Here is a 27,043-nt window from a genome sequence, read left to right on the forward strand (position 1 = left end):
TTGTATATTTAACTTGAAGAGTACAATGTATCTGACTTAATGATTATTGAGATAATTGTGATGACATTATTTTTGGAGGCAATGTAGAGGATAGAAATAAATTTTATAATGGAATGAAAAATACATTTTGATTGGTGAAATGAAATATTTCTTGGGGTTACAAATAACTCAAAACAAAGATAGTATTTGTATATCACAGGCCAAGCATTTCAAGGATTTTTTTAGCAAAATTTGAACTAGAGAACTATAAGCCAGTTGGAACACCTATGGTTACAAGATACAAATTAACAAGAAAGAATGAATCTCCTAGTGCTATGAAAACAAGGTATAGATTATTGATAGGAAGATTGAAATATCTAACTCACAAGGCTAGACATAGCAAATACAACTTGAATTGTTGCAAGATTTCTCACAAACCTTAAAGAGACACATTTGGTAACAATGAAAAGGATATTCAAATATTTGAAAGGAACATTAGATTTTGGGTTATAAAATGACAAATCACATGACTTTACTTTATGTGCATACACTAATACTAATTGGAAAAGTAATGTTGATGATAGGAAATGAACAAGTTGTGATGTATTCTTTTTAGGACGAAGGTTGGTTTCTTGGCTAAGCAAGAAAAAAGATTGTATTTCACAATATACAATAGAATTAGAGTATTTAGTAGAAAAAAATTGTAATCAAATCATATGGATGAAGCAAATGTTGAAGGATATAGGTATTAAGTTTTCAGAACCTATTATCACATTATGATAACATAAGTATAATAAGCATGCCAAAGAATCCAAATCAATACTAAAAAACAAACACATCTCTATAAATTATCATTTTATGAGAGAGAAGGTAACGGAAAATGAAATCAAGTTGGAATATGTCAGTACAAAAGAGAAAATAGCAGATATATTTACTAAACCATTAGCTAAAGATATATTTGAGTACCTTAGAGGTATGCTTTGTGTAATTTCCCCACCTAATTTAGAGTAATTGTGCAAAAGTGCATCAGTCTAGTATGATGAAAGCACCATTCATACATATGGACTAGATGCTTGATGCTACTCCTATGGGGGAGTGGTCAGTTAAGGCAGACTTAATTCAAGAACTCTTGTGAATGTTTTGATATAAAAGTATTTGTTGGCACTTCATGGGACCTTGCTAATCCAATGAAGGTACAATAGTGAGAGAACTTCAGATTCCACAATTGGCATATCAATACCTTTGTCATTGATGTCAATGTGTGAGAGTAACACATTAAAAACTAGTGAGAGATATATCTATGGGGGAGAGTATGTAAGAAGGGAAAGTAACAAATATATCAGAGCATGTATAGGTTTTATATGTTCATGATATTCAAATAATTGTATTCAAATGAGAGATTGGAAATGAAACTATATTGAGCCATCAATTCAAAAAGAAAGCCAACATACATAGTTTTTCATCATATGCTATCATCAATCCCAAAGAGGGAGACTGTTAGGGTTATAGAGATGGTTGAAACATGGACATGATGTTTATGTGTTGTACTCATCACAAATTATTCATTTAAGTTACAACATACATATATGTTTGTGTTCATGACAAACGAAGATAATAAACATCATAGAGGTTGAATTGATCAACAAAATTGGGATATATCAAGTTAAGCTATGAAAGCTTAGAATCATGATCAAGAATGCATTCAAATACTATGTTTCTATTCATGTATGTTTTGGATGAGTATTTGTTGAGTTACAAATCATTTGGTGAAGACTAGTAGTAGGCATGTGTGTAAAAAATACGTTGCAATATTTTGGTTATATTTGATGAGAAAGATGGAATTGAGGTGAGTGAACTTAGATCATAGTTGAAGACTTGTTCATAACGCTATGCCCATGTTAGCACATCTTTAAGATCATTCTAGGAAGATTGATGAAGTGTAACGTGTGATTTATTCATTGGTGGTTGACTTTGTGTTGGGAACCTTAATGAAATATCTCAATGAGGTCCTATACAAATAATTGTACATTGGGGAAGCTCAAAAGGTCGATCTCATCAATTGTTAGGACAAGATACAAAGGAAAGATGTTTTCCTTAGGTATAAGTGTGATATATTATTGTGATGTTGTGTTCTATAAGTAATCACTTATCTTTTTTGGCTCACAAGTAAAAGTAAATTGTGTTCTATAAGACATCACATACTTCACTTTTACTTGTCAGCTAGGAAATATAAATGATCACTGATATTTTTAGGCACACACCTGAAAGGTCTTTCTACTACTTGGTCTAGTTTATCTTGAAATAATATATATAATTATGAGAATATAACATTTTTAAAGGTCAATTGACAAATTACAATAGAATTTTAATTATGCTTGAAATTACAAGTTGAGACTACTTTCCTCAAATTCCAAGCTTATTAACAGCTGAATGTAATTGATAGACATTAATATCTGAAAGACTACATAAGTGTGCCAATAATTAATTGATAAAGGGGAACTAACTATAGATCCATTAATTTACACTTGACAAGCATTTTGGTATGCTAATCAATGGTCATCAATGGCCACATAATAAGCTAACAAGCATGGAAGCTTGTCAAGTTTCATACCAATTTCCAATCAATCAGTTCCTCTTTTCATTGTAATATATGTTTCTCTTAACTCATAACCTAAATCACATTTTAGCATCTACAGATATATAATTTTAGCATCTACAAACATATAAAGGCTCTAGGTAACACTCAAACCTACACTAATTTTAGGACATGTTGTTTTTTTCGTTACTAGTAACAAGCACTTTCTCTTCCTCCTCTTTAAGGATCTTCTGCACCAGTTTCGAAAAAATGCATCTCCTCAATATCCAAAAAAATCTATCCATAAGAGACATGATATTTCTGTAGTCCATATTAATGATTAAGAATGCTTCTGGATGTAACTGAATGGATGTGTTTTGCATCAAAGTTTCAGACCATAATTCACTAACTAATGTTAGTCATAAGTCAAACATCAAATAGTCTAATATATCATTAACCTTAATTTCCATATTCATAAAATGCAACAGAAAAAAATGAATGATTTTAAACAATAAGAACAACACCTATTTAGACATATATTTAGCTTTCGATTTTACCACGCTTCGCAGCTGCCCTCCAAAGATGTCATTTAGCAGCGAATCCATAAAACTTCGAGTTCTAGTCACTGCGCTCCAGTTCTTGGGTCCAACAGTCTCCCAATCATCCTCTCCACTAATTGTAATCATTGAGGAATTGCTACCATCCAACTGTAGAAGTTCACCATGCATCCTATCCATAACAAAAAGAAGAAACTCTTGGGCATCTTCTTGCCTGCAATAACAACCAGATGATTAGGTAAGAGACTATGCGTTTTGGAGATTAGTGTATTGCAATAGATAAGATGAAGTTGAAATAAGATTCCAGTAAGCCTTATAACAAAATAAATTATTAAGAATTTGTGAATAATGATCTCTTATAAGGACAAGGAAACAAGAGAGAGATGATATAAACTCTTCCAAGAAAAGGGTAAATAATTAACAAGGGGCATCTTTTGCTTGGACCTATCGTATTTAAATATCGTCTTAAGAAAAGTAATAAAATGATGATAGGCTTGTAGATTTGATCACATATTTTCAATCTAAAACATGGAAGAATTCAAGGTTCAGATTTATTTTGAAGGAAATGAAAAACACGTTCAAGAATATAAGCCCTCAACAAAGACCAAGTAAGAATACTAGAAATGGTTGAAAAATTAAAATATAGAAATTAGGATTCAAAAATTGATTTAGAAGACAATCCAGATTTAAGCCCTAAAAGGTCATCAATATAGAGAATCAATCTCATTAAAATTCAGAAGATTTACAAGTCTGCAAGTACATAAATTAGGTATGTAATATTGATTTGGACTTAGTCGGTTAATGAAAGATAGGTCGAATCACTAGAAACTTCAGAGATTCTACAAGTGCACAATCTAGTAACTATACAAGCTGTAATAATAGGCTCGAACATTTTGTCACAGTTTCAGTCTGAAACATTGAAGAACTCAAGTTTATAATTTCTTCAAGGTACAGAAGAAGACATTAAAAATTGAAGCACTTAATAAGATCAATTTGGACAACCAATATCATCAAAAACAGAAAATTCATAATGCCAGAAGAACCACTGATTAGATATTGAGCAGAAATTTGGATTGAATCCACAAAAAACTGATTATTTGTCATTTGCATCAATCTGGCAATGGAAATAGTGATTGGAATCACTCTTTCTGAAACTCAGTAAACCAAATCTGTAGTGCCATCAGTTGAGATAATCGTGAACTAGCATGCTTTAAGATTATATGCAAAAAAAATTCATATCATGTTCAAAAAAAAAAAAAAAGCTAATTAGGACTCTTCTTGCCACCCTATAGATCAATGAGGGTATCCAGTGGGTACATAATCCCAATCAATACAACAAAAACTCATGATTCGTTTGTGAAGGCACTAACAGTAGGCACTGTGGATAAACTATTGAATTCCTTCAGGATTATGAAACAGTTAATATCATTTGATAGCTTGTGCTAGTTTTGGTCAAACTGCAAGTTTCTAGTTCACCTTGGAATTTGGAAATTAGAATGGGAATATTGGGTGGAAGGAAGCACAAGGCTAAGTTCATGATGAACTGCAAGAAACTAAACAAAGAAAAAGGTTAGAGCCCAAGCCCATAGTGGTTACAGCATATAGCATGGAAGAAAGGTTGAGGTGCTTAGGCAAAGATACCATGGGGAAAGAATTTTAAAGAATTCCTCATTGAATCATAGAATATGTTTATCTAGATCTTGTCTATAATCATTTTTATGGGATATTTATGTCAGTTGGAAAACAAAGCCAGTAAAACTGCAAAACTTTTACACTCCAACCTTTACAAGTATTTATATTAAAACCAATATTATCCTCTGGTATAGTAATATATTTTTAACTTTGAGATGGAAAGATTTCTCTCCTATCCTATATTTGTCAATTGAATCCTATCTATACAAGATCTAGGGCGAGTGTAACCCAGAAGACTATTTCAATACGCAATGGAATTCAAAACGCACTTCTGCACTAGATGAGAAGGAAAAGCAATATGTGGCCTCCAAACTAGTCCAACAGTTTTCTGAGGAAGATATTAAGAATTAAATGTCACTGTAGAACAAGTTCGGACAGTTATTATTAAGTAGAAAAAAAAAATCCTAGATAACATAGTCTGACATGGACTTTATATATCAAACTGTCTAATAAATGCATCAACAGTATGACTGTGACATGGAAAGCTCCATGTTGTCCAAGTTCAATACCGCTTTCACATTCAATACAACCTCCTAGCCCTAAAGCTGCCAAAAATGATTTAGGGGAGGAATACTAAAGATGGGAAAAAACACATTACAAATTTTAAGATAGGATGATGTGCCATATAGTGTGCACCCAAAAAAATACAATATGCACAAAAAACCTAGAATCTATATGGTCAATGATAAATTGCCTGTGACAGACAATGGAGCAATCTCTTCCTTTTTTATATGCATCACAAACAAACCTGGGGCTCTGAAAGGACCGACAAAAAATATCCAATCCCCCAACATCTGCTTGGAAAAAGTGTTAGGTCCAAAAAGTCACAGATGTCCAAGATAGTTAAGGTAAAAATTCTTCATTGTTTTTCTTTGCATGAGAATATCATTTTCTAAACTAGTATAGATATCTTAAATAAATATATCTAAAGAAATGTCAATAGATATCTACTATAAAATAATTAAATATTAATTTACTACATCCAAAACATTAATCTAGAAAGATAAAAGTTAACATTAACACACTCATACCACCTCACTTGACCCTTTTTGCCATTGTAGAATGCTTATCAACATTAATGAAGAATAACCTTCTTTTACAATTTTGCCTGTGCTTTTAGTTTAACAATTTTTTAGCTTGATAAAGCTTGTGCCTCCAGTTTTAATAATTTAAGCTTAGCTTTCTTACATCAGATAGCATAAAATAAATATTCAATAGTGTAATGCATAATAAATAGAATTTTAATTTTTGCAAGCCTTTGTGAAAGATTAAATTATTTTGCACTTCGGAAAGATGAAGGTGGAAGGAACCTGGAAATGGAGAACTAAGCATTAACTGCAAGGTAGTCAAAACTTCAGTAGAAATTTCTGTCCATATGCAATCTTTCATTGTGTACTACCTTTTTGGTTTATATTATATACTGGTAATGTGCCTCATAATCAAACATGATGTCATAAATGCCTGGACCTCAATCTCAAATCCCACCACAGATAATCCAATTAAGATTAGTTTGTTTTGTTGATGTAGGATAACAATACTAGTCATATCATTAACATTCAATGATGGAAGCCGCCACCACCAAATGATAGATAAGAAAAGCATAAAGCTCGCATATTTTGCAACATCGCCAATTCTTGTACATACAAAACAGAACAAACTTATTTTTACGATTCCATATGAGGGCAATCCATAAATTAACATATCATAACCAATTTCTCTCTTCAACATGAATTCTAGAATATTCTAAATCCTTCCCTACCACTGTAGTACATCTAGCTACTGCATGAGAGGTAACTGACATCAAGAAATGCATGCTTACAAACAAACAAAGAGTTACAATGAGTATCCAAAATAGACATAGCAATTGCCAAAGCAATCTTTCCAGATAGACTTACTATTTTATCTAGGGCTTCTTTAGAAGAATGATGTGTAGGGATGAAAAATTGTTCATTTAGCAATTTCTGTCATATATATGCCTTCACGTTCGCAGGCAGGTTTCTAAGAACACTTTTAAACATGTTATTGACGAATCAAAAGACATCAAATAAACATTCAGCTAATGAATGCATTTTTTAATGAACAATGCAAGTAAATGTATTAATATATAAATGATAAACAATTACTATTCCAAGGGTACTCAAGAAAAAAATCCTCAAGTTTATGTAGACTTTAATTTAATAATTCACAAAAATGCAATCCTTATCTGATACAGAGAAAATACATATCCGGGTCTTCCCAGAGAACTAAGTGGCAGGTTAGGACTTAAAAAAAGTAAAGGGACAAACATTGTTGGATAGAAAGGCTTCCCAACTTCAAGCCATCCAATCTCCTGTTCAATTTTTTCAAGGACTGAATCAGCAGGTTTCTCCTCCTGAATCTCGTCCAGAAATTGAGCAAATGCCCTAAGTGTTGGATAGCCAACTTGATTAAGAAATTAAAGCTTTTAAGGTGAAATCAATCATATCTATTGAAAAACTTTTAAGCACTTCAAAAATAGTAAGGATACAGTTTTTCCACAATATCAATATAATAGAAAATACTATCATATGCTTACTGAGTTTTATGAACAATAGAAAATCCTCATCCCTACTAAGCATGACCGAGTGACAAACATGTAATAGGCTAGCACTGACCTCTGGGATATCACGAAATCTGAGGGCTTGTAAAAGTTGCAAAAAAGGTGCATATGAAAGAAGTACTTGCAGCGTTGCATTAAGAAAGCACAAATTTCCTGCATTTTATATGACCTTTTGGTTGCCACCTCTTTATCATGAATCCCGTCTCACTTGAGGAAATGCTGCCAACATTTTCAAACAAGACGGTGCTTGTTTTTCCTTGAGAAGGCTTTGGTATAGCTGACACTACCCCATAGTTTTTCATACTTCTATCACTTCCATGAGAATATGCAACATGCCCATTTCCTTCTTTAACTCCAAATCGTGCTGCCCATGACATAGGAATGTTTTCTCTCATCAAGGTTGGATCTATTAGATGTTAAATTAATTATCTCAGGCTTGGTTGGCACAGACCAAAGAACTCTCCAGAAACACACATGCAACATGTGCAGCCGTCTTCCACTGTCCATTTCAATTGTCTTTCATGAATATTCCAGCTAACTCCTGCTACACTGTAAATGGCATTTAATGTGTATTTCTCTATAAATATAATAAACTGGCCTGTGTTCAGCAGAGCCCATTTTTTGGGTTTCTCCATGTCTTTTTCTCTCTATAGCTTTCTCCTTGTTTGGTTTCTTTGTTGTGTTGTGCTGTAATTATTATCATGGTATCAGAGCCAAAGGGAGAGAATGCTCTGCAAGCTGTTTGAAGCATAGATTAAGAAGGTTTAAATGGTTCAATGAAGTGCTTAGATTGCTGGAGATTGTTGATAAATAGCAGAAACTATTAATGTGTGGAGCAGAGAGGCAAAAGAAGGCTGAAGTGTGGAGTTGTGAAATGTTGCTATTATTTGAGGAAGTTTTTGTGATCGTGACTGAGGACTGTTGTATCCTGTTTTGCAGAGTGAGCTAAATGTGACAGTAATATGCATGTTGTTTATCAAATCAGCAAATGAAGAATGGTGATTTGAATGGTGATCTTTAAGTCAAGTAGTGATGAATGTTGCAGTGAGCATAATACAATTATACTGGTGTGAAAAGTGGTGTAAGTTGAAGTACTCTTTAGAGAGGTTGTTGCTAGAGAGGTACCCAATATAAAGGAGAAGACATGGCAGCTGATTGTTTGTTGAGAAAAGAAATTTCTGTGAAGCAGATTGAAAAAGATGAAATTGTTGTGTGGTTTATGAAAGGAGTTGTTTCTGAAGAAAGAAGAAAATTTGCAATAAGTTAAAGATCTTGTATGCTAAGTTCACTAGTAGTCACTAGAAGAATTTCATATTGCTGTTGAGATCAAAGAAGGTCATTTGGCTTGTGATGTGCGCAACACGGACATCTATTGTGATGTTGAAATGTTTAGGCAAACGCAGAGCATTGTATGAAGATGACAGTCAAAGATTAGTAGTTTGTGGAGCAACTTTGTGCAAGCGGGAGAGCCAAAGATTGCATACATATTTCTAATGTGACAAGAAAATATCAAGGGAGTGCTATGAGAAAGAGAGAAGCCATGAAAAGAAGGAAGCAAAAATTGAAGGTGAAAGCTAATTTTGTTATTATTAATAGTACTTTATTTTGAAATATGTGTGGAGTATTATAAATTAGTTGTAGGAGTTAGCATTCATTAGAAAAAAAAAGATGGCATGCTAGAGTTTGTTGTCATGGTGCAAAGGTCTGTGTGTGTGTGCTGATTGGATAAAAGTGTTGAGATTGGAAGTGAGAATTTGTTTGTCTAATTATGAAAGATACGATGTTCTTGATAGTGGTCATGTAACAGAATTTGGTTGCATTGATATCCCCCAATCAAGTGATGAAAATTGAATTAGTAATGATTGTTAATGGGCTATGTGAATGTATGGGGTGCATTATCGGTTGTACCTGACACCCTAAAGGTTTTTGGTTTGACATATTGATGAACCATGTATGTGAAAAGGATTCCTATAGAACTGGCGAGTACAGCGGTTGGGCACCCATGTATCTCGGTATATGGATTTCTTTTTATATGGACTCAATAATTAGTTTGATGCAGGTACAAAAAGAGAAAGGCCCAGAGTGATGATAGTTTCCCCGTAGTGATGATTCGTGGTCATTAGAACCAGTGAGTGCTTGGTTTGTGGTAATCCAAAACCACTTGAGTGCTTGAAGTTTGTGGTGATCTTAAAACCACTCGTGTGATATTTGAGAAGTTTGTGGTGAATTTAAAACCACTTTGATATTGCATCGGTTATGGGTAATCCGTACAAAACCTAGAGTGATTATGATGGGGGGAACAAGAAGAGTGAAAGAATTTGATAATTGATTGTAAATGGGTACCTAACAAGGCTTAAGGCCAGGACCCATCATCTCTAGATTATGGAGGGATTTCTAAGAAATAAAAAATATGATAATTAATTTATGGGGGGATGTTAGATGTTAAATTAATTATCTCAGGCTTGGTCGGCACAGACCAAAGAAATCTCCAGATACACACATGCAACATGTGCAGCTGTCTTCCACCGTCCATTTCAACTGTCTTTCATGAATATTCCAGCTAACTCCTACTACAGTGTAAATGGCATTTAATGTGTATTTCTCTATAAATATAATAAACTGGCCTGTGTTCAGCAGAGCCCATTTTTTGGATTTCTCCATGGCTTTTTCTCTCTATAGCTTTCTCTTACTTGTTTGGTTTCTTTGTTGTGTTGTGCTGTAATTATTATCAGGATCTTCTATAGATTCCTGAACAGAAACATTGCTCTCTAAGCTTAAAGAGTCAAGTCGTTGAATGATGTCACTTTCCATAAGATTAGAGCCTGATTCAACTAGGAATTCCTCTAAACTTTTAGTTCTATCAGTTATTTTGTCAACTCCATTTTCAACTATTGTGCTTTCACCACTGGATGGCAATTTCATCGAATATATATTACCACCATTTGCTACAGTAATTGCATACATGATAAAAAAAGTTTCAAATGAATAAGATTACTTTCACGTTGCTATGATGTTGCTTTTAATAATGAAAAATTCAATCCAACATACCTTTTGCATCACAAATCCCACTAACAGCCTACTTCTTCGTGGACTGCTCACCAGTTCTCCCCCATTAGAAACAAAATGTCTTGGTCATTGGGAATATGAGACTTGACATTTGACCTTAGATGATCACTCACCGTCACTTTCTCATTACATACCTGCTTAGATAATATTGCAGGGTTCTCCAAACATTCAACTTGACTTTCGAAAGAACCAAACAACAAATCATCCTGCTTGAATAATTTAGCATCCTCTTCTACAGCGTCCTTCTGGAAGAAAGACGCTTCATCCTCACTTAAAAATCCAAATACGAAAACCTGGTTACCAAGGCAGCTGGCAGAAATTAGCCTCCACAGTAAAACTACACTGATTCAAAAAATGTGAGAGCTCGTAACATCACAATTTCTTCATTATGAGGAGTTCAAAATACAATTATTCTTCCTAATCACGACTTCATAATATTATAATTTATTCATGATTGTTACAGCTTACAGGATTATTCAAAAAAGTAATACAGATACTATTCATTATAAGGTAACACACATTACAAGCCTATTTGTTTTCACAACCCTAAAAACTTAACTGTGTTACCCTGTTTTGCAAGTATTACTTTTCTGGCAGAGTGGGTACACACGTAAAACGATGGTTAAAAACATCTTTTCCGATATCACTTTTTGATTTAATACATTTTGAAAATGAATTTTGGTTTTAATAAATTAAAATTTTTAGTACTCTCTAAGCTAAGGAGTTTTTGCCAAGTCAAAAATTTTGGGCTTGCCATGTGTTTTTCAAATCTGTCTTCTAACTATGGATAAGACACCATTTCATAGCAGATTTACAAGTTGGAAGATCATTAGTCTAGCATGAACAATTTCAATTAACCACTTCCACTTTGGCCCATGCATTGAGTTTATGATTTTCCATTTAAAACATTATAGCATCTAATATCTTATCAACAATTGTTCTCATTCAGTCAACCTCACATTCTCAATGAATCAATTGAAGTGATAGTCTTACTCCAAATAATGACTATTTTCATATTTTGCATTATAACATCGAGCTCTTATCTTTTTAGGCTGTGCCACGGTGCTCTCTGACTCGCTTTGTTTGCAAAAAGTCTTACGAGGAATTGCTATGGCATCCAACACCACATTATTCGAGAAAAGGAGGTCTTCTTTGTTTCATCTGTACAATGCCCTAAAGTACTTCTAATGCTACAAATGTTAAAACTGTTGAAGTTTTTCAAGCATGTTCTAGGCCTTGAAAGTTTTGAAGACACTACTGGTATGAAATGCATCAGGGTTCAACATAGCCATAAAACAAAGGGGCTCCGTTTGTAATCTCATTGAAGTCATTTATCATTGTATATTTGCATCCTCTGATAAAATATTAAAATAGCATTATTCTCTTGTCCTTTCATATAAATTCATAAAACTTGGGTAATCACAATCTTCAGCCAAATCTTGCATGGTATAAATTAAACTTTATTCTATACCAACTCTTACACCCCTAACAACTCTCTTTACAGTTTGAATGCCCCAAATGTGAAAAATACAAATTAAAATCAAACTCACAACTTAAAACTGCAACCCTAACCCTAAAAGTTTGCTCAACACTCACAATTGTCGAGTGTCAGTTTTGCTCGGCACGTGAATGCGTCGAGTGGCAGGTTGCTCGACACTTAAGAAAAGTGCTCGGCACAAGAAGGTGTCGAGTGCTAGAAATTACTTGGCACTTGCTCGGCACATGAAGGTGCTGAGTGACATGCAACAGCTGCCGAGTGAGCTCAGCTTCAACTTGGAAGGAAGATGCCGAGTGTTCTATTTCAAACTTAAGAAATATAACTTAGAAAATATTTCAACGTGAATGCTTTCACCATTAAAACCAGAAAGCCAAATGCTTTAAGCTTTCAACCAAACTTTTTAAATCCAATGAATAGAAGATGAAGAACAATAGAGAAGGTATGCTGGCTTGCTTTCTATTCAATCTAAGATTTAAACTGATACAAAATCTGGGAGCAATCGGCTTCAACCAGTAAACCCTAAATTTACCCTAAAACTTCAAACACTTCAAACTTTAAACTTGCAGCTCTAATGGCTGCATACAATAACACCTGGAGCAATCACTGTTTCAACAGGATGAATGAGAACAATAAATTATTCAACCTACAGAATGATCAGAGAAGAAACACGTGCAACTACAAGCACGAAATGAACTTCCTCTATCCCTGCAACAAACCAGATCTGCTGATCACTTTCTCTGCTCTGCAAACTTTTCTCTGATCTGCTTGATCTGCTCTGCATGGAATAATAATGAATGTAGAGACATTCCCTTTGTCTTCTAACCTAAAATGTTTTCCCTCCCATTTCCAAATTCAAAAATCTCACCTACCGTATTAACTTTTCTGTCTGTTCTACAATCCGTCAGAGGTGGTAGGTGGGTGTTTGGCTCCAGGGGCAAATGGCCAAGAGCATTAAATATTCCAACACTCCCCCTTTGTTTCGAGCCAAACAAACAAAGATCATAGATGATCCACATCAATTACACCAAGACTCTCTCTTAGGTGTACGAAAGTTCCAATGCCCAATGGCTTGGTGAAAATATCTACTAGCTGCTACTCTGACTTGCAAAAATTCATTTTGATATCCCCATTCTCCACCAACTCTCTGATGAAGTGATATCTAATTTCAATGTGTTTGCTTCTCCCATGGAAGACTGGATTCTTAGACAATGTAATTAATGAGATGTTGTCACAATAAATTGTGGTTCCATCTTCTTGCCTTTCATTCAAATCTGTCAAGATCCTCCTTAACCAAATAGCCTGACATGCTGCTATATTTGCTGCTATGTATTCAGCCTCTGCTGTAGATTGAGCAACAATAGGTTGCTTCTTGGATGCCCATGAAATTGCACCCGATCCCATATGAAACATGTATCCGAAAGTGTTCTTCCTATCATCTATACTTCCAGTCCAATCACTATTACTGTAACCAACCAACTTGAATTCATTTGATGCAGTATACAAAATTTCAAATCCCTTGGTACCTTTCACATACCTTAGGATCCTCTTTCCCGCTTGCCAATGGGAATCCCTTGGAGTTTCCATAAATCTGGAAATCAGACTTACTGCATGCATTAGGTCTGGCCGAGTTGCAGTCAAATACATTAAGCTTCCAACCATACTCTTGTATAGTGTTGGATCCACTCTCTTGCTAGAGTCTTCCTTGCTCAACTTTAGACCTACTGCTATTGGTGTGAGGGTTGCCTTACTATTCTGCATTTTAAATCTCTCCAAGATCTGCCCTGCATACTTTTCTTGAGAGATGAATATGTCATCAAGCATTTGCTTTACTTCTACGTCTAGAAAGTATTTCAAGAGACCTAGGTCTGTCATTTCAAATTCACTTTTCATGGCCTCTTTGAACTCACCAATTAGAGCCTTGTCATTACCAGTAAAAATTAAATCATCTACATACAAGACAACAATCAATACATTACCATATGTTGCCTTGATGTAAAGAGTGGGCTCACCACTGCTTTTGCTAAAGCCATTGCTCATCAAATATGACTCAATCCTACTGTACCATGCTCTTGGAGCTTGCTTGAGCCCATAAAGAGCTCTCTTCAATCTATATACTTTATGTTCTTCACCTGCAATTTCATAACTAGGTGGATGCTCCACATACACTTCTTCCTTCAATAAACCATTAAGGAAGGCGAACTTCACATCCATTTGAAATACCTTCCACTTGTGCTGAGCTGCAATTGCTATGACAATATGTACGGTTTCCATTCTTGCAACTGGGGCATAGGTCTTATCATAATCTCTTCCATACTGTTGTTTGTAGCCCTTGACTACCAACCTTGCCTTATGCCCATCAATCTTGCTTTCAGCATTGCATTTGGTCTTATAGACCCATTTCACTCCAATCACTTGCTTCTTGAAAGGCAAATCAGTTAGCTCCCATGTCTCATTCCTTTCTATGGCATCTATTTCCTCATCCATGGCATTACACCATTTCTTCTCCTTAATAGCTTCTTCAAAATATACTGGATCACTATGAGAAAATAATGAAAAATTAACACTCTCATCATAATCTTCATACCTTTCATCTTGGTATATCTCCCTAAGACTCTTGGTCTTTCTTGGTAACAAGGAGGAGAGTGTGGGATTAGAATCTTCATTGCTGCTGCATTGCCGACTTGGTTGGTCTTCACTAGTACTTGGCACTGACACTCGGTCATGCCTAGAGGAGCTCTACAATGTCTGAATCTGCTTGCATTTTCTTCTATCTACTCCTTCTTCTTGCTGCTCATCTGCATCGTCTTCACTCATAATTGACATTTTACTAGAAGTGATCAGTGACTCATCAGTTGAACCATACCAAGACTGATTTTCAAAAAATTCTACATCTCTTGAAAGCAACATCTTGTTGTTTAGTGGGTCATACAATTTGTATGCCTTTGATTATGGGCTATACCCTATGAAAATGCATTTCACACCTTTGTCATCAAATTTTTGCCTTTGCTCTTTAGGCACATGTACATATGCAACACATCCAAACACCCTTAGGTGTTCAACTGTCCATCTTCCTCGTGACCATACTTCCATTGGAATTCTATCACAGACTGCCTTTGTAGGACACCTATTAATTAGGTAAACTGCTATTTCCACAGCCTCTCCCCAAAATTTAGTTGGGAGACCTTTTTCTTTCATCATGCTCCTTGCCATTTCAACAATGGTCCTGTTCTTCCTTTCAGCCACTCCATTCTGCTGTGGTGTATAGCTGGCTGTGAGCTCTTTCTTAATGCCATGTTTCCTGCAAAAGTTTACAAAAGAATTGGAGGTATACTCCCCTCCTCTATCTGATCTTAGGACCTTGATATAGTGTCCACATTCTTTTTCAGCCTGGGCTTTAAATTCTACAAATTTATCAAATGCTTCAGATTTGTTCTTTAAGAAATACACCCATGTTCTACGACTGAAATCATTAATAAATGTCATGAAATAAGTACCCCCCCCAATGGAAGTAACTTGCATAGGACCGACTAGGTCAGTATGCACTAATTCTAATGGATATCTAGCCCTCCTAGAATTTCCAGAATTAAAGGGAAGCCTATGTTGCTCACCCAAAATACAAGCCTCACACTTCTCACATGAATTTCCTACTCTTGGCAAACCATCTACCATTCTTTTATTTAACAACAAATTTAAAGCAGCATAGTCAAGATGACCATACCTAAGGTGCCATAGCCGCGAGGGGTCCTCAATCACACTCCTTAGAGCTGATTGTGTGGGAGGTGCAACACTAACTTGAGATGAGAAACATGTCTCAATCCTCAAGGGAAACATTTTGTTCTTGGTCATTTGAACTGTTGCAAGTAGGTTTTTGCTCCCATCCTTTTCTTGAATGACACACATGTCATTCTCCATCAGTACTTTGTATCCATTTTGAATGAGCTGACCAATGCTCATCAAATTGTGCTTCACACCAAGGGCAAAATACACATTTTGTATTTCCTTCTTTTCACCTTTCTTGGTGCGGACCATAATAGATCCTTTGCCCACAACTGGTAGGGTTCCATTGTTAACCATCATAATTTCTGATTTGAAACGCTTGTCAATGAATGAAAATAAGGTTTCATTACCACTCATGTGGTTGCTACATCCACTGTCGAGGTACCAAACCTCAGGGTTTCCTTCTTCACCAACATTACACATGATGAAGGAAGTGTTTTCACTTCCCATATTCACATTAGTGACATTTGCTTGTCCTGACTGATCTTTCTGCTTCTTCCAGCATTCATTTGCATAATGCCCATATTTATGATAGTAGTAGCACTCTACATTACTGTTATTTGAGTTGTAGTTTTTCTTACCTCCTCTTGAAGTATTTTGTGAGGTACTTGCTCCATCTGCTCTTCCCGAGCTTTCTACTGCAACATTTCTCTGTCCTCCATTACCTCGGCCTCTGCCTCTAGAGTTTCTGCCTGAGCCATTTCTTCCTCTCCCCCTTCCTCTTGGATTTGACTGAGCCTTGAATGCTTGGTCTTGGGTAGAAGAACATGTAGATCTATTGATCCTATGCTCATGGGTTTGAAGTGTACCCATCAACTCATCCATTGTCAAAGTAGTGAGGTCTTTTGTATCTTCAATGGTCATGACCAATTTGTCATATTTATGAGGTAAACTCCTCAATATCTTTTCCACTATCCTTTGCTCTTGATATTCTTTTCCATTTGACTTCAATTGGTTAATCACATTGGAGGTCCTTGAAATGAAGTCTGCAACTAATTCATTCTCCTTCATTTGAAGGTTCTCAAACTCTATCCTGATGTTTTGCTTTATAGTACGAACTTTTTCAGTTCCCTTGAAGTTCGTCTCAAGGATAACCCATGCTTCCTTTGCATAATTTGCTGTTGTAATCTTTGGGAATACTATCTCTGTCATTGATGCTTCAATAAGACTTAATGCCTTAGCATCCTTCCTCCTTGACTCTTTCAAATGAGTCTTCTGTGCATTTGTGAGGGCAGCATACTGAGTTGGATCAGTCACATCATTGAATCCATTGACCACAAACTCCCACAAGTCATTAGAAACCATAATGGTCTTCATCTTCTTTGTAAATATATCATAATTCTGTCCATTAAATGATGGTGGCTGCTGCCATATCTTTCCTGCATCTCTTGCCATGTCAAATATCCCAAGAAAACAAAATGCCTTAACTCACTGTGGATGTGGGGCCTCAAAGCTCTAATACCATGTGAAAATACAAATTAAAATCAAACTCACAACTTAAAACTGCAACCCTAACCCTAAAATTTTGCTCGGTACTCACAATTGTCGAGTGCCAGTTTTTCTCAGCATGTGAATGTGCCGAGTGGCAGGTTTCTTGAGACTTAAGAAAAGTTCTCGGCACAGGAAGGTGTCGAGTGCTAGAAATTACTCAGCACTTGCTCGACACATAAAGGTGCCGAGTGACAGGCAACAGGTGTCGAGTGAACTCGACACAAAGAGCAACTTGACACTTGTACAGGAAATGCTCGACACCAAATGGATGCCGAGTGAGCTCAGCTTCAACTGGGAAGGAAGATGTCGAGTGTTCTATTTCAAACTAAAGAAATATAACTTAAAAAATATTTCAACGTGAATGCTTTCACCATTAAAACCAGAAATCCAAATGCTTTAAGCTTTCAACCAAACTTGTTAAATCCAATGAATAGAAGATGAAGAACAATAGAGAAGGTATGTTGGCTTGCTTTCTATTCAATTTGAGATTTAAACTGATACAAAATCTGGGAGCAATCGGCTTCAACCAGTAAACCCTAAATTTACCCTAAAACTTCAAACACTTTAAACTTTAAACTTGCAGCTCTAATAGTTGCATACAATAATGCCTGGAGCAATCATTGCTTCAACAGGACAAATGAGAACAATAAATTATTCAACTTACAGAATGATCAGAGAAGAAACACATGCAACTAAAGGCACAAAATGAACTTCCTCTATCCCTGCAACAAACTAGATCTGCTGATCACTTTCTCTACTCTGCAAACTTTTCTTTGATCTGCTTGATCTGCTCTGCATGGAATAATAATGAATGTAGAGACATTCCCTTTGTCTTCTAACCTAAAATGTTTTCCCTCTCATTTCCAAATTCAAAAATCTCACCTACTATATTAACTTTTTTGTCTGTTCTGCAATCCATCAAAGGTGGTAGGTGGGTGTTTGGCTCTAGGGGCAAACAACCAAGAGCATTAAATATTCCAACACCAAACTCAACGACAAACAAAATCACTAAAGATTGCATTATACACCTTCCATGGCTCTTTTTAATTTCTTACACATGGAATGTTATCCAAAAATATCTTAATAATTCAAACGTAGAAGATAATGTCCTCTAAGAAAAATATTGAAGAGAACAAACAATAATTATCATTTACCCAGTTGATTCTTGTACATTAGCAAGACCTCACAACATCTTTAAATCTGCTACAAAATGTTCCCAAACTAATCTCACAGATCCTCACGCTTCACAATTTATAGAATGTGACAATTTGGTACATTATGGATGAAGTGTCAAAGAATGAACTATTGTTGCTTATTTGAAAAACTCAAACATTATTTATAACCAGCTTTCACAATTTCATAGGCACAAAAATCCCACTCTCATACCATATTTAAATTTTGGGCCAAATTTATAGAAGCCTGCAAAATATTACAACCAAATAATATGTGCTTCTATTATACACTCTATTCAATAAGACCATGACATGTTTTTAGGATTAATTAACAATCCTTTATTCTTATTTATAAAGAACAACTCATCTATGTGTGTTGCTTGAAAAAATCAAACTACTAATGCCAACCAACTACTAAGATTATTTTCTCACCAGTAATAGTTTAGTGAATTGTTTCTACAACTCACTTCAGATTATTGACTCGTACAATATTGTTGTAATTCATGTGAATAACAATTCTTAACACCATAAGGTCCTTTTCCAATAGTGTCATGGTGTGATGGTTACGTTTTTGCGTTGTTATCCTTGGCATCAAGGCTCAAATCTCATGGGGATGAGGTCCGTTGTTTGTGGCCTCACTGGGTCATAGCTCCAGGTCAAAGCATTTACCCCTCTAAAAAAAAAAAAAACACCATAAGGTCCTTTCTTTTTATGGAAAAAATTCCATGCAAGGAAAACATCCCACATAAAATAGAAGAAGAGAGACCATGCAACACTGCCTCAATGACATGTCTCCCACACTAGTGGTAGATGATCAATAGCTAAAGGAGATCCAATCTAGCCAAACAACATCCCTCCCCTTAGAAAGAAATAAAAACAAGATGGCACACATGATGTCTTCAAATTCCTTAAAGGAAGATGAGTGAAGAAGAATAATGGGTGATGTCTTTAAATTTGGTCAAGTGTTCCATATCAATAGTGAAAGTTGTTAGAATCAAATCGGTCATTCTAGCTCACAATTATGAAGACGACAACCCAAAATCTATTAGAAATAATTGTAGAACATGCATGTGTAGAATGACCAATTGAAATTAAGAAATCTCAATTTTACACCCTTCACTACATTTAATATTTTATATTTATTGTTAATTATTGAAAGAGGAGTCATCACATAATAAATGATCTTATTAATGGCTCCATAATCAATGCACATGCATCATTCTCCAATGGTTTTCAATATAAGCACTAATAGTATCATGCATGAATTTAGACTCTATAATCAATCTCCTACTACTCAAATCAACATGAATGTTCATCTCTTCATTTTCCTTTATTGTTATCCTACGTGCAATTTTAATAGGAAATCTTGCTCATAATATCAAATCCATGTGATGACTACTATCTTTCTAGGGTAGCAATCCTTCAGGCCTCTCACCAAATACAACATTTTCAAATTTACTTGGTAGACCTTTTACTTCCTCAAACATATTATTGATTGATACTACATCTTTTGTAAGCATGGCCATGAGCACATAAGATGTCTCCTTTGACTTAGGCACATTCAATAAAACTTTTCCTATACTCAATATTACCTTAGCATCACTCACAATTTATTCTACTCACTCCTTCAAGAGATTCAATATATATATATATATATATATATATATATATATATATATATATATATATATATATATATATATATATATATATATATTCTGCTCACTCCTTATATATTTACTTCCTCAAACATATTATTGATTGATACTACATCTTTTGTAAGCATGGCCATGAGCACATAAGATGTCTCCTTTGACTTAGGCACATTCAATAAAACTTTTCCTATACTCAATATTACCTTAGCATCACTCACAATTTATTCTACTCACTCCTTCAAGAGATTCAATATATATATATATATATATATATATATACACACACACATGTTTATGTAATTCTCAAAAAATGTGTAAGCATTTCTCTTCCATATTGTATTTCCACCATGTCAAATTGACAAGATCTCTCAAAGGAACATGGTAGGATATTACACCAAACTTCATCTATATAGAGTACATGTTTAATCCAACCAAATAGTGCTTTCTTACCACTACTTAATGGCCTTTCTTGCATATCAACCTACAACACAAGATTTTGTACACTATCAAGTACCACTATTAACAATAACTTTACAAATTTGACCTCTAGATTTTTATAGAGTCCAAAAAAGACTCTTCCATAGTATTGTTCATTAGTCTCAATTGATGTTTCAACAATGTTATGTTCATCAAAAGAGATCTCTCCATGTTTCATATCTTCAATAATTTCATGTTGTAATTGATTTCTATGTTAACTATCCCAACAAGTGTTTGCTTCTTTTCTACAACATCCTCCACTTGTGACCAACTTGGCCACATTTGAAACAAGTTTCCTGGAATCCTCTTCCTTTACAACCATACCCACCTTCATGTAGATGCAATATTTCTTCCTCAACCATAAGTTAGGGTTTTGATGTCCTTATTCTCCTCCTTGATCACTTCTTCCAACCATAGACATGCAAATTCATCTTCCTTAGGTCTCGTTGTATTGTATTCTAGACTATAGTTTTCTTCCTTCAAGGCATATTGATATGTTTTTTTTTATGAATCTAAGATTAGGCATGTTCATTTCATCTTTGATATTGAACTACAATCCATTTTTATATCATGCCACATTTTTTTAATCAACTTCTATATGTTCCAACCTAACAGTGGTTTTTCCAAAACTCCCTAATATAATTTGTCTAACTCAACTGCCCTTCTCTCAAATTCTAAAATTTCTTAATAGATTTAGTTAGTAATGAATAGGAACAAACCTTCATCAACATTAATGGAAAACTTTTCCTAGTAAGTGACATCCTTCTCACACATAGTCCTTTCCAACTAAAATCCTTTGGAATGAAGGGATGATGCTTTAGATGGTCTGCAACACCTTAACACCTCAACTCCTCGAGACTCAAAGATCGAAAAAAAATTGGTAGGTCAATTCTTGCTGTCTTTTTTATCTCCAAAATAGCTTGCAAAAAGTCTCTTTTCCATTGCATAGCTCTTAGCATCTTCATCCAAACTCCCCACCATATTGGCAGCTTTGGAATTATTTGTTGTGTGTTTTTGTTTCCATTAAATTCCTAATTATTTATGTATAAAGTGCATCCAAAATGTTGGACAATACACCTATAATAGAAATACTTTCAGCTTCAGAAGATGCTTCATTCTTGGACAATCAACTATATTATTCATGCAACAAAAGATACTTATTGATTCTTCGCCAACTCCTTTATAGGGATCATGGTTATGGTGTAGATCCAAGAGAGGGAAATAAAAAAAAACAAAGGAAGCCTTTAAACCTTACCTAACTCCACACAATGAGAGCATGCACCCATTGTGGTACTTCTCCCTAAGGACATGTATGTGAAGAATCAGTTCCAGGTTTATCTGTTGAACCCTGAAAGATGTTCTTCTAGCTACTAAGAGCATTTTCTCTTTGCACCTGGGGTGTCTGATGCAGGAGCATCCTAAGAAAGTATATACAGTTTACTGCCCAACCAATGGGTAAAGAGATTTAGACAATAACCAATAAGGCTAGGCATACTTTTAGCATTAGCATTAATTCTAGATTTCATTCAACTAGGTAGAAAGCTTAAGAACTATCACATCCATGAGGTAAGGAGCGATGAAACAAGGTTGTAGTCAAATACAAGTATACGAGCAGATTTCATAAAAAAAAAATTTGATTATATTATCTAAAACCACACACCATATCCTCCACTTCTCCTCTCTACATCACATTCTCTCTCTTCTACATGAGATTTCATTGCTTATGTAATAGAATGACCTTTCAAATCCCCAAATAGTTTGTCCAAGAGCCTTGAGCTTCCATCTTCCAAAAAATATCATGTTGCAAAATGTTGTCAACAACATTTTTGACAACATAGCAACATTTTACAACTTTTTTGTATTTTGGCATTTTAAGCTACCCCATGCCTACTTGGAACCTCAAATAGGTCCAAAGGCTTATAGTGAACATTTCAACACTACATTTTAATCCATCTATGGCCTTGCATGGCATTTTCCTCCTTTAGTGTCTTTGACTCACTTTGACCAACATTGACCAAAACATAACCTTTGTCTACATGACCTTACTTGAACACATACTTACATGAAATTGAAATAACTGTTTGACTAATCATATCATAACATAAAAGATACTAAAATGACTCAAAATTTAATGGAGATGATTAGGTTGCTCCTAAACCACAAATGCTTGGGATATATTGCAAACTATTTTATAGAAATCTAAGGTTGAACCCTAATGTAATTCTCAAGTGAAAACTTAGACCTGTGATTTTGCAGACAAAAATGCAATTTGCAGGAAAAAATAATGTCAACAAAATAGTGTTCCCTAACTATGTCCAAATTTATGCCCTTGATAGCCCCAACATGTCTCTGACGTGAAACTCCATGGAACCATGGCCATGAATAAAGGCTTGGATAGAAGCTTAATCAAACCTAGGAAAATTCAGTAGAAGAAATGTTTGGAATTTTTACAATTTTGGGGAAGGAATTGTTTAATAGATTAGAGGTTCTTGAAGCTAGATTATACAAGAATCAAGTTTGTGAAAATCATATTGCAAACATAATTTAAAGAGACAGATGTACACATTACTATAATGGAGTATTCTACTAACTAAAATTACATGTAATTAGACACTTAAGACTTGAGAGATCGAAATGCTGAGATGGAAGCATAATTCAAGAGACTAAAGCAATGTTTCTCCAAGTTCCACAAATAGATGGGGGTGTGGTTTTGAAGATGAAGATATTTTTATAGATTTTAAAGGAAACAAGAGAGGTGGTTGGCTGTAGCTTTTAAAAAGGTACAATTCTCATAGATACAAGCCAAACATTCATAAAATAAATATATAGTCTTACTCTCTTATTATCAAATTAGAGAAAAAATTCCTTAAATTTCATGTCATTTTACTCTTGTCTATACTTAGAATGATCTCATTCCCTTTCCAATTTTTTTTACCAAACATACATTTATGAATTAAAACTATAGGATTGTCCAGGGTTTTCTATCATGTGTGAAGACAAGAAAGTTTTCTTTGCTAAGGAAATTTAATTTAATATTGTCAACCAAAGACCATATAAATGATTGAAATAGAGGCAATATTTAGAATTTCCATCATCTATGATAGGTTAGGTTTTCAATGGTGAAATTTATGTAGTTGTTTATGAGATTAATCTACATGGCACTCTAATGACTAAAACCTTTGAAATTTTGCATACATTTTAACATTGGACAATTAGGTTTTACTTTTTTACTATTTGGAGAAAACAATAATATTTAGAACAATCACCACCTTAAAATTTAGGTTTTCAATGGTAAAATTTATATTAATAGATTATAAAATTGACATTCGTGGCATCGTGAGAAAGACTTTGCAACTTTCAATGACTACTAACCATTCTATTCATTCTCATGAGAGGCGAGTTCTTATGAAACTCATGAAACATGGATTAATGATTTTTACTCAAAAAATTCTATAGTTGAATTGACTTGTTGTGGAAAATATCTCCTACTTATCATGAATAGATTAATGAATTTTTTCTCAGAGATTACATAGTTCAAATTGACATGCTATGGAAAATATCTCCTACTTATCATGAAACATGGATTAGACTTTTCCTTGAAATTACATAGTTGAATTGACTTGTTGTGGAAATTGTCTCCTACTTAGCATTTGTTGTGCTAAAGGAGCTCTCAAATGAGTGATTCATAAGGCACAAATATTTCTAAAGGTTTTGCAAATGGGCTAGTGAGCTAAGTGGATTTAACCTAAACAAAATTACATGGTCAAGTATGCTTGAGTTGGAGTTGTATTAGGATGGGTGACCTTCCCAAAAGGCCCAATGCATATGGATGTTAAATGTTTTCTTCATTCACATAAGAGATGGGTTCTTGTGAGAACTAATCAATGAGATAAAATTGATAACTTCAACATTGAGCTGACTTATTATGGAAAATATCTCCTACTTATCAACTTTACATACATCTTTAGCCTTAGGCATTTAGTTTTTATATTTTACTATTTCATGACAATTTGAAAACAATAAGTTCATAAGAAAGAAAACTTACAGTCTCAAATGCTAATGTGGTCAAGCTTCTTTAGGTGTTGTAAAGGGAAATGATGGGTGAGTCAACTAAGATTACTATTATAGAATCTGTAATAATTTCTCCAGCTCCAATTGCATCATTTTCTTGGGAGATGGTCATAGAAATATTATTCTCCTCATATTTAAAGAATTTAAATTTTTTGAAGATAATGGCTTAGCTAGGTCAAGTCAGCTTGTTGAGCCAAATTGGGGAGTGACTCAGAAAAGTCAACATCAAAACTTGGTTGGCACAAAGATAAGAGAGGGGAAACATTCATTGACTTAGTTTTATTATACAATATTTGCAAACACATTTTCTTTTTAAATGTTTTTTTATTGTGTTTTATATTCAAATGTAATGCATCCAAGAATCCCTAATCACCCCTAGTATAATCAAGATAGCAGAGAATCCATGGACATTCCACTTTATGGGGTATGTCGCTATCTAATTAGGACAACCCCTTCTATTTTTCCCATCTAGGTATATTAATAAAATTGATGCCAGTGTGTTATTCAGAATAGTAGGATAAATATGATAGTTTTACAATTTGAAAATTTACAACCATCACTTCACAAAGAATTCCATAAATAAGAAATAGTTGAAACTGTTGGCACTCAAAATTGCCTTCTCGATTTGAGTACCATTCCAAGCTTTTGAGGCTCTTAAACCACATTTAATGCATGTGTACCTGACTATCCATTTGAGGCATAAGTGATGTTTAATATTTCTAACACCTTGCATTCAACATGTCCACTCATCCCATGTAGATAAATTTGCATTCTGAGTCATTCTGTGAAGTTTTGTTTTGAGAAATGTCCAAATCTGCATTTTTGCCTAAGTGTCAAATAGTGACAAGAAGCCTAGTTTGCATTTGAATATTTTGCACCTAGTTATGTTTCATGAATCTCCATTTTGGGAGTGTTTAGTATGCCTATTAGAGAACCTATGTTTCAGATTTAAAGTCATTTTGACATGTTTTTGCTAGGTTTTGAATCCATCAAAGTCAGTTGCTTATTGTTGTCATGCTGGTGTAAATTGTTCAGAATTTTGGGAGGCCCTGTTTGACCAGTTATAACTTTGTCCTAGTTCACCACAATGAGATAATTCCTTTTGCATTGTATTCTAAAGGTCATAGATTTTTTATGTTTCTTATTTGACCTTATGACAAATTTGTTTGATTAGTTTTCAAACATGATTCCATATGCAATTTGTAAAGTTTTACTGGTGTTGTAAAGTGCAAATTCATCAATACACCTATTTGGGATGTCATAACTCTAAATTCATGATAGCTAAGATCAAATGGATTGTACTATTGTACTCTACTCTAAAAATGTTTCAAGTGTGCCAATTTGTAACTCTTGACAAATTCATTTGCACACCTTCCTAGGTCCATTTCATTTGTAGGTCATTGTTTGTAGTTTCTTCAAATCCAAGTAGGCCACTTTAACCATTTGCCAAATGTGCCCTATTATTGTTGATGAGCCTCAGTTTTCATTTTTACAAGTGTCAATTTGACCTATTTTTGGAGCCAAAATTGAATGTGATTTATGGTTTTCTAACATTTGTGCCTGTAGGTAGTTATGAGAGGGAAACTTTGACGGTCAATATCTTTTGACCATGAAGTCATCATAGCACAAGATTTGGTAGGGTACAAGTATGTGGAACATAGAATCAGCATGTTAGTTTTTTGGGCATGGTCAATTTTTAAAAACCTACCAAAGGACCCCTTGGGACAAAATTAACAAGTTATATAAAGAAGAGAAAATGAATCTTAAGGTTTGAATTAGTGAAGCAAATTATTTTCAGTCAATGAGGTAGGCTTAGTTGATCAGTTTGAGACATTAGATGTTTTAGTTCAAAACTTTTTAGTCAGATCCACTTTGGGATCTGACTGAATTTAGTAGCCTAATAAACATTATGGAATTTGAGATTTTTAAGGATAGTTTATAGCAATGATCACTTTGTCCCTCAAATTTGTGTTTGGAGAATAATGGTGTTTTGTTAAGTTATCGAATATTGGATCAGGTGAGAAGTTGGATTGTTAAGACATAGAATGTAAGAAGAATGAGTGAAGGAGGCTAAATAAAAAGAGGTTGAGATTAACCATGGAGGATGTGTACCATCTGTTGACATTTATGATAGTTTTCTTGTTTATGAATTACATTCTACTACATCTTGTCATGTTTTGAAGGACTCGGACACTTTTAAATTGCAGAGAGAAAGAGTCTGATGTATAGACCAAAGAAGAAGATGATCATGGAAAGTAAGCTTATACTTTGGATATTGCTTCTCTCCTCATTGGTGTGAACAAAATTGTCACTCATGAGATAGCACAAACCACTAATAATTCTAGGCAATGTCCTATTTGATTTTTATGAAACTGTTGCCTTAAAAGGATTGAAATATGTTGTTAATGTGACACTTTCACATAGCAGAATGATGAATGTTTTAAAGAAATCCACT

At 34.5% G+C, this 27,043-nt stretch overlaps 1 pseudogene; it reads right to left on the reverse strand.

The window, feature by feature from the left end:
- Positions 1 to 3,078: 3,078 nt before the first annotated feature.
- On the reverse strand, positions 3,079 to 11,079 carry LOC149560583 (uncharacterized; annotated as a pseudogene).
- Positions 11,080 to 27,043: the final 15,964 nt, after the last annotated feature.

The sequence above is a fragment of the Cupressus sempervirens genome, chromosome 4 (genome assembly GCF_028749045.1).
Source record: "Cupressus sempervirens isolate cs-2001-9-10 chromosome 4, ASM2874904v1, whole genome shotgun sequence".
NCBI classification, from domain to species: domain Eukaryota; kingdom Viridiplantae; phylum Streptophyta; class Pinopsida; order Cupressales; family Cupressaceae; genus Cupressus; species Cupressus sempervirens.